Consider the following 14,335-nt stretch of genomic DNA (forward strand, 5'->3'; position numbering starts at 1 on the left):
TACCAGACACAATTTGTTACTATTATTTCAAATAATAAAACATCTTCTTCCCAATTTTTCCCCAGACCGACATTATCTGACACACAACTCAACCAGACAATAAGCATTTTTATGAGTAAAATGTGTCTCTACAATTTTAGATCCCTCTACAGAACATGGCTCCTAGTACACAGTGGAAGTGAAGTCAATGTTGGTTGAATGAAGCCAGAGATCTATATACACTGAGTGGCCAGATTATTATGATCTCTGAATGCATAATAATCTGGCCACTAAGTATATATCCTATATAATAGAAGGCTAATATGCAAAGTGTCTCCTCGGCCAGGAGTTCGACCAGCAGGAAGGCCGGCCAACTGCCCATGCTCCCTCCCTTTGGCCAGGCTGGCTGGACCCCACCCATGCATGAATTCATGCACTGGACCTCTAAAATACACACACACACACACACACACACACACACACACACATTCACACACACACATTGAGTGGCCAGATTTTTATGTATTCAGAGATCATAATAATCAGGTCACTCAGTGTATATATAAAAGCCTAAGTGATCATCTGACCATCTGACCATCTGATCCATAGTTATGATGTGCAATGACCACCAGGGGGAAGACACTTGAAGCAGGAGCTGCCGAGCTGCAGTGACTTGGAAGTTGCAGTTTTTGGGTGATGTACCCAGAACCAGAGAGGAGGGAGCCCTATTCTGGGGTGTGTCACCCAAGAACTGCCCTCTCGAAATCCAGGACCCCTTGGGGGATGGTGGAGAGCTGGTTGCAGCCTGATTCCTGCAGGCCAGGCCAAGGGACCCTACCAGTGCATGGATTCATGTACTGGGCCTTTAGTCTCCTTATAATTACTTATTGGAACCTATTGTAGATAGGCTCTCTCAGGACTCACAGAAGAAATCAAGATAGCCAAGGAACCAAAGAAATTTGTTCTTTGCTCATATTTTCCATAACAAATTCTCCCATTCTCACCTATCACTTTGTGTTACCTGACAATCCATTTGCTTACAACCAGCCTGCCTTGATACACAAGAACAATAATAACAGAGCTATACAGTGAGTGTTTTATAGACAAAACTACCCTTACAAATTGGTGCCATGGCATTCACAGGTGAAAACTCCAACAATTTACAATCTAGTAATTACCATTTTGTGGAAGGTAGGATGAGTGACCATTTCTGATACATGCCCAGTATCGACTAGCATCTACTTGGAATGGTGTCTCTGATTGACTAAAATGAGTGAAAGAGATGATAAAAATGATATATTCAAACACATAGAAACTCTGCCATTCTTCTTTTCCCAGAGTAGCTGTCCTGGATCTACTCTGATTTTTACCTACCAGTGTCAGCCTTTATCCTATCCTCCAACTAAAACACTTGCAGTAAGTGTAGGAGAGTGTTTCTGAGGTGGGAGCATGAGAAATGCTTATTTGAATGGGGTCAATTCTTAGCCTCCCCAAGGGGCAGAGTTGTAGATAGTTTCCATAAGTAATGACCTCATAGGAGAGTGTAGTGCATCTAAACAGCCACCACCACCACTGGCCCTGATTCAGGGAGAAGCTGGAGCCTAAGCCCATGTGATTGCTGAGACAGAGTTATCCTGTCTCCTCTATGAGTGATCTGTCAGCCCATTTCTGGAAGTAAATTGGGATAAGCATGGAAGAAGAACTTTTAAAAACCATACTTAACTTCCGAAAACAGGCAGCACTTGATGCTTCAGCCTTAAAATATTTAGTGTGCATGATTTCTTCTGTTTTTAAAAACTTCATTCTTTAAAAACACACGCAATTAATTACTCAATTCATGCATTCACTCATGAATCAACCCACACTGGAGAGCACTTGCTATGAGGTAAGCACTTGTGAGGCAATAGGAAGACATTGGAGAGCAAAGCTAGCATCACCCTGCCTTAATGAAGTTTTTAGTCCATGACAGAGATGGGCCTTAAATAATCATGCAGTTGTACAAATGGATATCAGTGCTTTGAAGGGAGACAATGTTGTTTGAATAAAGTCTATAACAGAACAAATGTCATCTAGTTTTTGGCAGGCAAGAATTCTTAGAGCTACATCCTTTGAAGGCAGAATGGAAGTTAGCCAGCTGAAGCATGTGGGGAGAGAACTTTCCAGGCACAGAGAGGGGCATGGGCAATAGGGGCTTGGGCCAGGAGACACACTCAAGAAATATGCAAGTATGGTTCAGATGAATCTTAAAGGGTAGGCAAATGCAGACCATACAGATACTTGCCCCCTCTCAATTTGTCTTTCTTCACAACCTGGCTATGGTTTCCAACTGCCCTCCAATGTCTCATTAGAACATTTAATCCCAAGTGTAGGACAGGGCAACAGAATGGGCATGTCACCCTAGTTGGTTGACAGCTATCTATCAATTTCGAAGTGTAAGGAACAGTTTCTGAGCATATGAACTTCCAAATATAGTAATTACACTTTTCACAGAATTGAGGAATATTAGGTGGGGAGGAAATCCACCCCATTGGTTTATGATTGGTCTTTATGTTACTGAGCTGGAACCTTGCAAACAACTTCTCTAGAGTGAGGACTGTCTGTCTTTCCAGCAAGAAGGGCTATAGCTCTGCCTTTTGTTTCAGTTAATTGAGGTTTCTTTTGTGATATTCTCAGTAGAATGGCAACCAACTGTTCAAAGCCAACTTTTTATTTCTTCATGTAATTATTAAGTCTCCTGCCCTCTAGACTGTTAAATAGATCTAACCTCTGCTTTCTGAGTAGAGTTGCATATTCATCTGAGCTATATGCCCCGATGAACCTATTCTTCTAAATGTTCTTTCACTCTTGCTCCTCTTTAATTATTTGTTGTCACTACTGTTGCAATTACTTTTGTAACACGCAAAACTGACCACATGACTTCCTTGCTCAAAGTTATTCTATGATTTGTCCTCATTAGCTAGTGGATGAAAATATAGAGTTCTAAGAGGATGTTTAGAGTTCTTCATCACCTGGCACTTTTCTACACGTTAGCCTTATTCTCTTCCACTCTTGAATACCAACTGTTTTTGGCCTTTGATCGGCATGCTATTTCCAGCCCAACCTTTGCTGAGACCATGAGTGAGTTTTCAGTCGTTTCTTTCAGGTGAATTCCAATCTTCTGATTAAAATTTAGTTTAATCATTGCTTCCTTTGGGTAGCCATCTCTATTTCAGGGTTAATTGTCTTTATCTATATTTTTATGCTTTCAGAGCACTGGGAAAACGCAATGTGATGTAGTCACTTCTCTCCGTGTCTTCCTCCACTGAAAGGAACCATCTTAATATGTTAGTATCCCCAGAACTTAACATGGTACCTGAAAGTGCTTTCATTCAACAAAAATTTGTTGAAAAACAAATACATTACAGAATTTAAGATATAATGGTGTTTGTTATCTGTGAGATTATAAAACAAAATAAACTAAAGACAGAAACAATGGGAAAGATTTTCATCTTTTAGAAATTCTGGAATGACAATGATTTAGTTTGGCAACTCCATATCATTGTTATGGTGATAGATGTTTGTAAGTAAATATTGCCTATAATAAATCAATTGCGAAAATATACCTAAATCTTTACTACTCCCTGTATGCACATCTTTTGCAATAACACTTTGAAGCTTCTTCTGCCCCAAAGAGGTGGAATCTCTTTTCCCATCCATTAAATCTGTCTAGACTCACAATTCTCTTTAGCCAATAGAAAGCTATGAAAATGAGGATAGCCCAGTTACTAGTCTAGGTTTCCAGTGGCCCTGCACAGTTCTGTCCTGTCTTTTGGAATTCTGCTACTGCATGAGAAAAACTCAGTCTATTCTACTGGATGGCGAGAGACAATATAGAATAGGGACTCTGTACCTGGGACTCAGTGGACCTGCCGGTTGGCTACAGATGCATGTGCAAGCCAAGAAAATTCAGTTGAGTCTGGCATCAAAAGTAACCAACAGAATCACGAGCTAAATAAATGGCTTTTTAATTAACATTATGAAATAATGTTATAAAAATAAATATTTTCCAGTAATAATCTATTTTTATCTTATTTAATAACTTATATTTTAGTCACGGACTATTTATTGGGCACCTGCTATATGCAAATCAATGTTTTAGGCTTTAATGAGATACACAGTTAAATAAGATATAGTCCCTATTTACAATAGAATGTGGTAAAACTCCTAGAAGGAATTGAGTAAATGCACATGCAAAGCAATGAAATGCTAAGTTTAGCGCAGAATTCCAAAGAGGTATAATAGCAAGAGCAGCTTAAAACCTCATTTCCTAATAGGTTGATGGTAGATTATCCTCTAATATGAGAAAACAGTACTGGTTGACCTGGGAGCAGAGAGGAAACTTCTTTGAAATCTGTTTCAAGTAGAGTGGTCTGGCGTTTTTACTGAAAGCCATAAGCCACCTCAACTGCTCAGCATTCTCTAATACTGAGACCAGACTTTCCCTCACAGGATGGTTTTCTAATAATCATTGTCAGTAATGAATATTTGTTCCCAAAATAATGTTGAGCACATGGTAAGGACTAAAAAATAATTGTTGATTTGAATTAACTTAAAGTCTTTCCTTTTTGTAATAAACAAAAACACATACACAACAACCCTTCAATTAACTTCCATTGGTTTTGTGTTTTAATAATTGGTTATGCATCCAAATTATTAGAAATGGTATATTCTGGCTTAATAAAATAGTCTAAAAAGGATACTTATTTATTTTGTACATTTATACTTTACTTAATAAAAATAATAAGAGTTCAGTGTATAAAATAACAGTTAAGCTTTACTATTTGTTCAGCCATCAAACTTCATTGTATAACACTAGAAGCAACATATTTTTGTAATTTCAGGATGTTTGTATTGAGTTTCCCACAAAAAACTGTCACCTATAACATCATGCCCATACAGCCAGAAATCAAAGAATAAACAATCCTGAGTTTTTCACTTTAATTTTATTGTTTTACATAGTAGCACATGGTATTTAATTGTCAAAATGGGAAGTTAATATGTAAAGTAGAATGTCTCCTCCTGTACTGAAAATAATTTATCTTCTCCAGATGTGTAACAAACCTTTTTTATGTTTTGCAATTTTGCCTGTAACCATGCAGTCATACATCCTATAAATGGCAGGTGTTTTTTTAAAGACTTATTTGAAACTAAAATAGTCTAACAGAGAAAGAATTCAAATGTACTTTAGCACAAAATCGAGTCAAATTAGTATACATAGCCAGCTTGAAACCCAGGCCAAGAGCAAAGAGATTCCCAGCATTACAACATGGGTCTGCAATAAAGTTTGGGGAGCTAGATCACTCTTCTGAAGCCAGAAGATCAGGAAATACTTATGTTATTTGTACCAAACATTTAGAGGGAAATGTGGGTGCTATCCTGAAGTTAGGTTCCAGGAAATCACTAGGTTAAAAAAGAAAAGTACAATTGTCATTATTATCTCTACTTTCAAGTTAAGGTAAGTCAGCAGCAACTGGAAACTTCCTTCAATGAACCATCTAACCAAGCAGCTGCTCAATGAACCGTGTTTCAATGATGGTAACACTGAAAACGTGCTCCTCACCTACTCCCAAACCATAGCAGCTAATGCAGAGCCAAAGGCCTTCAAGCACTTGATGATGAGTTTAGCTGGTTAAATGCGATAGAGGACTTAACCACTAAGTAGCTGTGCATCTTGGAGTCATGCCTTTAGACTCTCTTGGGGCTCTAAAATGTGACAACAATTTGAATTATAAAGTTGTAAATCTTCATGGGACCCACAAATCATCAAAGTCAAAACAGGGTCTTTATTTTCTTTGGGCCCAAGTAACCTTCTGAGGCAACAGAGAAAACAACCTGTTCATTTATCTGTCAGGCTGCTCAGTTGTTCCATTTATTAGTATGTCACCTAGCATGAACTTAAGGATGGGGAATGCCTCAAGCAATGATTGCTGATTATTTGACCCCTTGGGATTTATTTATTTCTCTCAGCACTTAATGAATATGAAAAAGAATGGCCTCACCTTCTAGAAGAGCTTACTTGGCTTTTTCTTCTCTTCAAAGGTCTCATGGTCTCTAAAGTTAGAGCTGATACTGCTGTGAATGCTTGTGAATATGACCCTTAGTGATTTTAATTGGGGTTACTAACTAGGCATACTAATTAATACACAATATGTAAGCTTTACTTTGTGAAAACATTCCTGGGAAGCTCTTGGGAAATACTGCTAGTAGTAGTGTACTGAGATGGCAAAATTGTGTGCTAGACTCCCATCTACTATAATAAGTAAACAGAATACAATATTTGCTATATGAGTGTTTATCATATAGCACCTAATTTAATCATCATAAAATCCTAGATTTGATTCCTATTCTACAGGAGAGGAAAAATGTAGAGAGATTATTTCTCACTTATTTAACACATATTTATTAAATGCCTCCTCTAGGCCAAACCCTGCTAAGGGTGGGATTCAAGATCCATTATTTCCTTGGGGTTGTATTCTTTAGTGTAATGGTGGCAGAAGATGTTAGCATTCTTCAAGTAACAAATGCAAAATCAAATCATTTCAGACTTTTTTTTTTTAAGTTTATGAGGACAATACAAGTTAATGTGACAGATTGACTGAGATGGGGGTACATATGAGAGAGGGGATCAGGAGGCCCTCTATGAAAAGGTGACATTGGAATTGAGATCTAACTTGTTAAGTGGAGTAACTAGAATTTGAACTTAGGACTCTTCTAGTATTAGATACCGTAGTAATAACATTTTAATAACATTTTCTATGGAAACCAAAATACTAAGATGTCCATTGTAATAACAGAAAAATCCAAGAAGTCTCTAATACTTATATCTTGCCTCCTCTTGAGATTAGTAAGGTCATATAAAAAAGGAAAGGAATGTAAAATCTTTTAAGAATTATGTACACTAAAGCTTTCTTCCTTTCGTGCCCTTGAAGTCTGGCATGGGATGCAAGCTGAGAGAAAAAAGAAAAAAAAAAAAAAGAAAAAGAATGACACATATGCAATTTCAGTTTAAGAAATGAAGAGTGTAGTGATATAGTCATAAATAAAATGTAATCACATTTATTCTTTATCCATCTTCAAATGTTTTAAAAAAACAGCCTTCCAAAGATGAAAGTTAAAATCATCTGTAATCCACTATCCAATGAAAATAATGGTTAATATTTTGGTATTTATTTTTAAAGAATTTTTCTATGCATATTTGAATAAAACTCAATTCAGATTTGTAATATACTTTTTACGTAATGTTTTATTATGAATATTTATTTATGTATTTAAACTTCATGAAACATAATTCATAATGGCTCCAGAATAGTTCATCATATGGCTATATGGCATTTAAATGGCATTTAACCATTTCCTAGTATGTTGAACATTGAACTTCTTCCAATATTTTTGACATTTTAAATAATGTTGAAATGATTATCTTCATATGTATCTCTATGTTTACTTGTCTCATAATGTTCTTAGATTATTTAAGTGAAATAGTTATCAAAAAATAGGAAATACTCATAATAAAAAATATGAAATAAAAAATATGCTGGGGAAAAGTTGCTAGGTAGTTTGAGGTTCTCTTACAAAGCCAATTTTGACATTCTATTTACACTAGATTATAGACTTACTGGGGAAAGTCTCAAGTTACAAATTAAGATTCTGTGGTTTGGGGGGCACTAATGGTCTCAACTTATCTTCTGATTCTTATTTTCCCAATATTCTATTAATAAACCTTTACTTTAACCAATGAGTCTGTGTTCAATAATAATTCTTACTCACAGAATAATACTGAGACACCACCAAATCCAAATTAGTCACAAAAAGAAACAACTTATACTCAGTAGAGTTTTGTATTATGTATTTACTAGAGGCCTGATGCATAAAGATTCTTGCAAGAATAGGCCTTCCTTCCCCTGGTTGCTGGCACCTGGGACCCAGGTCTTCACTCTGGCTGCTGCCTTCCACCTTTGCACACTGCCCAGAGGCCTGGAGCAGCTGGGGTGTGGTGGAACACTTGTGTTGTTGCCATGGCAATGATGCAAGCATCCTGACCCAGCTGTTGCCATCTTTGTCACATCAATTTGCATATTCCCTTTTTCTTGGCTGTGGTCACTGCCATATTTTGTCACAAAGTGACGGTCAATTTGTATATTCCATCTTTATTAGATAGGATAATATTGTATGCTATTTATATAGAATTACATTTATACTTAAAAATAATATTTCTTTTATGTCTGTATGGTGCCTTTAGATTAATCAGAGTAATCAGATTATAATGAAAACTTCATCCCTCAATGCAGGTTTAGCAGCAGAGTTTATTACAGAGTATTGTGCAGTTTGTTCCTACTTCATTAAGTAGGAGTTCTAGATGAGTCATTCCCTTCTATGCCATTTCACTTTCCCCAAATAAGCTTTCCTCAATTTTATTTAAAACATTATTTTTATTGAGGTGTGTAAGAATAGCCATGAAGCCTGTTAGATGGTCTTAAGGGATTAGTAAATTAGAATTTAGCTGAAAAATGATAATTTTAACAGATCAGGCTTCCCTCTGGAGGCTAACAAGTATGCATCAACTATACTAAGAAGAGGGATGTTTATTTGAAACTTATCCAAACAATCTGAAACCCTTGGGTGGAAATTGTGACGAGAAGGGATTTCCCACAGATTTCTAACTATCTTCTTTCTCACTTTTGGATCGTCTAGAAACATGAAATCAAATAGCCCACCCAGTTTTACTGCCTGGGGTAAAAGCAGAGCAGCAAATGAGGTGAATGAAGAAAAGGGAAAGGAAAAGACAGTGGAATTCTATTAGATATGCTTTAAATTAGACTGATACTTACATTCAAAAGAGAAAGAAAAGAATATTATAATATAATTGAGGTGTATTTGAAATAATTTGTGATGTATAAAAACTTTAAATACATAAAATTGAACTCTAAACTACATAGATGATGGGATAAAAGCAAGCATTTGGTACCCAGTGTCACCTTCATTCATTCGCATTAGACAATGGAAAATGTATAGTATTTTACTCAATGAGCTTATCTTCAAGTGTAGCTCTAGAAAAAATTATTTCCTTTCAAATCTCCTATTTTACGTTAAAGATTTCTCTCAAAGTCCAAATATAACAGCAGCTGCATTCTTAAAAGTAGGACATAATGTGTGATTAAATACTTAACTGCTTACGTGGGATTCTGAATAGCAGCTTTCCACTCACTGATTTGAGACTTTAGGTTTGAATCACATTTCTGGACCCATTCTTTCTCTCTCTTTAAAAATGATAGGATTGGAATTTGATCATTTGTGGTTAAAATCACTTTTGCTCCCTGCCTCTTGAACAAATTGAATACCTAAACTTTACAGTTACCTAATGCATTTTTTCCTGTTTCATTGTTCAGGTTCCTCTCTCTGTCCATATATATATATATATATATATATATATATATATATATATATATATATATAATTTATTTACAATTGCATACATGTTTGATTATTCTATTAGACACAGAAAATACAAGCTTATGAATTCTCTTGTCCCCATTAATTTCCAAAATAATTGAGAGTAGAGACTGGACTGTCTCATTTCTTCTGTGCCTTCGCATAATGTATAATTGTTTTTCTGCATAAGAAGGGTCCCAGCTGTTTTTAACTGAGTGACAAGTGTCTTTCCAATCTCCACATGGAACGTAAATAGAATAAACAAATGCATATGTAAGCTCATTGAATCTCTGTTGTTTAGTTTATAAGTTTTGTGAGATCCTGAGGTCATATGTCCAGATTCTAAATCTTAGAGAGTTCATGGTTATTATCTTTTGCTTCTCATATTTTTTTTCCCCATCAAGCTCAACAAACGACCCTTTCAGATTTCCATTGTGAGCTGAGAGAAGTAGAGAAGTGCTCAGAGGGGGGTAAAAAAAAAAAGGATGTGGAGATGTAAATATGATCACTGGATGCCCAGGGCTGACTGCCTGGGGAAGTGTTTTCCTTATGCAAGCCTGCCCCTGGCATGGGTGCTTTCCTTGGAGTCACAGAGACAGAGCTGTGATTTACAGGTATTGCCACTAGAGGTCAGTGCTGACCACTCACAGAGATGGTGAAGCCAATGTAATGGCCTTTGAACTAAGAAGAGTATCAGAAGTTTCTGTGTGCCATTGGTTGACATTAAATGGATACTGGATCCATTATGAATTGTGTATTGTGTGCAGACCTTAATAGGACTAATGTTAACTTGGCTAATAATTATATTCAAGAATATTATTCAGGATTATTTCTCATTCCTGGATATAACTCAACTGTTTTGGGAACTTTAACAAATTCCTGCTTTTTGGGATACCTCAGTAAGCTCTCAGTTTTCCTACTTTTTCCTTTTTTAAATTGTTCTAATAAGCATCGATCTATAAGCCAACATAGGGTAAATATGCTAGACCAGATGGTGGTACTTGAGGTACTTTGATAAGGTTCTGTTATTCCCACAACCTAAAACACTTCTCCACTTTTTTGATGGGCAAGCTTGTTATTTTATTATTAAGTATTAGCCCTTTAGAATCAAACTACTTTTCTACAGATATTTCTACAAATATTTGTTACTTGCTTATCATATGATCTTGAGCTTTAGTACTTACTTTAAAAAATTAAAATTGATTTTTAGAAAGAGAAGAAAGTAGAGATAGAAAGAAACATCAATGGGATGTCTTAGGCAGGCCCCCTACCCTTGATCAAGCCCATAACTTGGGCATGTGTCCTGACTGGGGATTGAACCAGCAACCTTTTGGGTGCACAGAACACTGTCCAACCAACTGAGCTATACCCACCAGGGCTAAGGATTTACTTATCTTAAATATTTCCCTAGAGAGGTAATGCCAGGCTATAATTTCTAGCTTATATTTTCTGGACAAAGATCATTTGGCTTTTTGATTATACCTCAATTATTTATTTTTCCAGGATCAGCCCTTGCTTGAAAAGCAGGAAAAACTAACTAACCTACAGTATATTAAGCACTATCTTATATATAATATCTCAGTTAATGCTCACAATGAGCACTGATGTAGGGATTGATTGTAACTTACATTTTATAAATGAGGACACTGAGGTTCAGAGTTTAACTAACTTGCTCAAAATCACAGAGCTTATAAAAGAAAGGGCCAAGATTTGAACCCAGGTCTGCTTTTCTCCACAGCCCATATTTTTTTCCTAAGTCCAATTGCATACTGTAGTGTACATAACAAAATTATTGACCCCTAAACTCACCCCTCCCATTCTCCATCCTTGCTGGGTATCTCTGCATTAAATATGCTTAGGAATTCATGACTTCTAATATTTACTATTGCAGCCTGCTATTCTAATGAAAAGATATCCTGACTCCAGTACAAATGTTAGTACATTTGTTGTCAATTATAGAGTATCACATATTGAGTCAGGGTGTATGATCATTATAGTGCTTCCCCACTCCCCACCCCCACACACTAGTCTTTTTACAGTAAACCGAAACTTTAAAAGTTGAAAGACCATAGTATTAACATGGGCTGACAGAATAAAATACCATAGACTGGGTGGCTTAAACAACAGGAATTTATTTCTCACAGTTCTGGAGGTTGGGAAGTTCAAGGCCGAGGTGCCAGCATAGTTGGTTTCTAGTGAGGGCTCTTTTTTCTGGCTTTCAGATGACTGCCTTCTTGCTGTGCACCCACCTGGTGGAGAGAGAGAGGAAGCAAGCTCTCTGATGTATCTTCTTATAGGGCACACATACCATCAAGGCCCCACCCTCATGTCCTCATGTAAACCTAATCATCTCCCCCCCCCGCCCGCCCCCAAAGGCCCATCTACACATAGCATCACATTGGATGTTAGGGCTTCAACATAAGGATTCGGGGAGGATTCATTCATTCCATAGCAACCCTGAATATTAAATACCAGCTATTTTTTTCTTATCCAAAATGTGAGGAGGGAAACTATGGAAGGGGACATGATGGAAACACATTTTACTTTTGTTCTCATACTTCATAGTTTGGTGGAAATGATAGTGATATAGAAGTTCTACTTCACTAGTTCCTGAGCTTGAGAACAGAGACTGTGCCCTTCATTCTTATATGACTGACAATTGTATATTAATTGGCATCTCCACATCGGCTGCAGCAGTGACACCCTAAGGAACAAACCACCAAATCTGCCTTTCTGGTGTGGTTTTGGGCTGTAAGGATTATATTTAGGCTTCCTGTAGTTCTCAAATTTTTCCTGTAGTTCTTAAATTAAAAAAAAATTAAACCACATTTATTAAGGTGTGAATTACATACAGTAAGTTCACATTTTAAGTGTAGGAGTCACACTTTAAGTAATGGGTTTTGACAAATGCATACAGTCATGTATACTCTGTCACAACCATAACAAAACATAGAATATCCTTTTTCTTGTTCCCTCCTTTTTGTAGTCAATCCCTTTCTCCCACAATTAAAAACTAACAATCATTAATCTAATTGCTGAATATAATTTTGCCCTTTCCAGAATGTCATTTCAATAGAACCACATAGACTGTTGTCTTTTGGACCTGGCTTCTTTGTTCAGATTCTTCTAGTTTTTGCATGTACAGACAAGTGAGTGAAGGGAGAGATATAAACATAAACAATGAGAGAGAATCATTAATTGGCTGCCTCATGCAGGCCCCCTAGTGGGGATTCAGCTGAAACCTGGGAATAGAACTTTGACCTCCTGATTCATTAAGTCAACACTCAACCTCAGAGCCATGCCAGCCAGGGAGTAATTTACTTCTTTTTATTATCAAGTAATATTCTATTATACAAATACACCACAATTCGTTTGTTCATTCACCAGTTAATGGCATTTAAGTTGTTTTCTTTCTTTCTTTCTTTCTTTCTTTCTTTCTTTCTTTCTTTCTTTCTTCCTTCCTTCCTTCCTTCCTTCCTTCCTTCCTTCCTTCCTTCCTTTCTTTCTTTCTTTCTTTCTTTCTTTCTTTCTTTCTTTCCTTTTCTTTCTTTTTTTTTTTAAATCATTTTGAATAAAGTTATTACACATGCAATGGACCGAATGTCCTCTACTCCCAATTCATATCTTGACGCACTAACCCCCAATGAGACTGAATGTGGAGAGAAGGCCTGTGAGGAGGTGATTAAGGTTAATTGAGGACTTGCAGGTGGTGCCCTTATAAGAAGAGACGCCAGAGCTCTCTGTCTCTCCCTGAACACACACTGAGATCCAGAACAAACTCTTTCTGGGTAACAAGGCTTTCTAACAATTAACTGCAATGTGCCAATGGATCTTTGGGTTGGAGTCCCTTAGATTTAAGTGCTTTTACTAGGAAAGTGAAAAATGACTTTCATTAGGGTGTATTACAAGTTGTTAAAGTTACTTCAATACACACTATAAAAATAAACTATTAGGTTAAAGATAAAATACTGGAGAAAACTTCTCAGTAGTTACCATGGAAGTAGGGACAATGTTTTTATTAAGTACCGAGAGACAGGAAACAAAGGACAAAAACAAATAAACGCTTTTCTAACTTGAAGATGTTAATGGAGAGATCCTCTAGAAACTACTTTTTACATTTTATTATTATTAACATTTTAGTAAATTGTCTGAGTAATAAAAATCTCCAGCTAAAGTAGTTATCAAGCTATTTTGACTAAAAGTCATCAAGCTCATGGAAATTCATTTAAAGATAAATTCTCAGTTATGTGAATGTAGAAAACTGACAGATGAGCTTTAATGTGTATATATTGGTAAGAGAGCTATTTAAAGAAAGCAAAAGTGTAGAACTGATGGCTTCAAGATTTTAGTTCTAACCCAGGAAGGTGAGTTAGGAATGACTGCAATCTGATCCCCAGGCTCCAACCCAATGGCCTGCCTCATGAAGAAAACTGGAAACAAATAAGAAAACCTTATCTAACAAGAGTGTAAGAGCTAGAATACTATAGTATATTCCCCAGTCACCACTGCTCAGACAAAATAGAACTGGGAGAGTCCAAGAGAACAATAGGTAAGATGATCAAGGGGTTGCTATTCAAGAACTTAGGATGCTTTAGGCTGGAAACTTAAAAGTTAAGAGAGGATATGATCAAAGCCTCCAAGTTGACAAGTCTATGGCTGGGTAGAACACAGGTTTGTTCACAACATCACAAATGTGAGAACTAAAAGTCCTGGTGATTGGCCTATTGTATGAAATATAGCTTTTAAAAGTTACTTTTTTATCTAAGGCAGTACATTTTCTTTAATGGTGAACAAGGCTGAATTAATAGTTTATGGGATGCTGATTACTGCTGATTGGTGGAGCCACAAAGCAAAGAATGTTTAGGTAATATCTGTGACCTTTAAGAAA

Source organism: Pipistrellus hanaki, assembly GCF_964339955.1.
Source record: "Pipistrellus hanaki genome assembly, chromosome: 1".
NCBI lineage: Eukaryota > Metazoa > Chordata > Mammalia > Chiroptera > Vespertilionidae > Pipistrellus > Pipistrellus hanaki.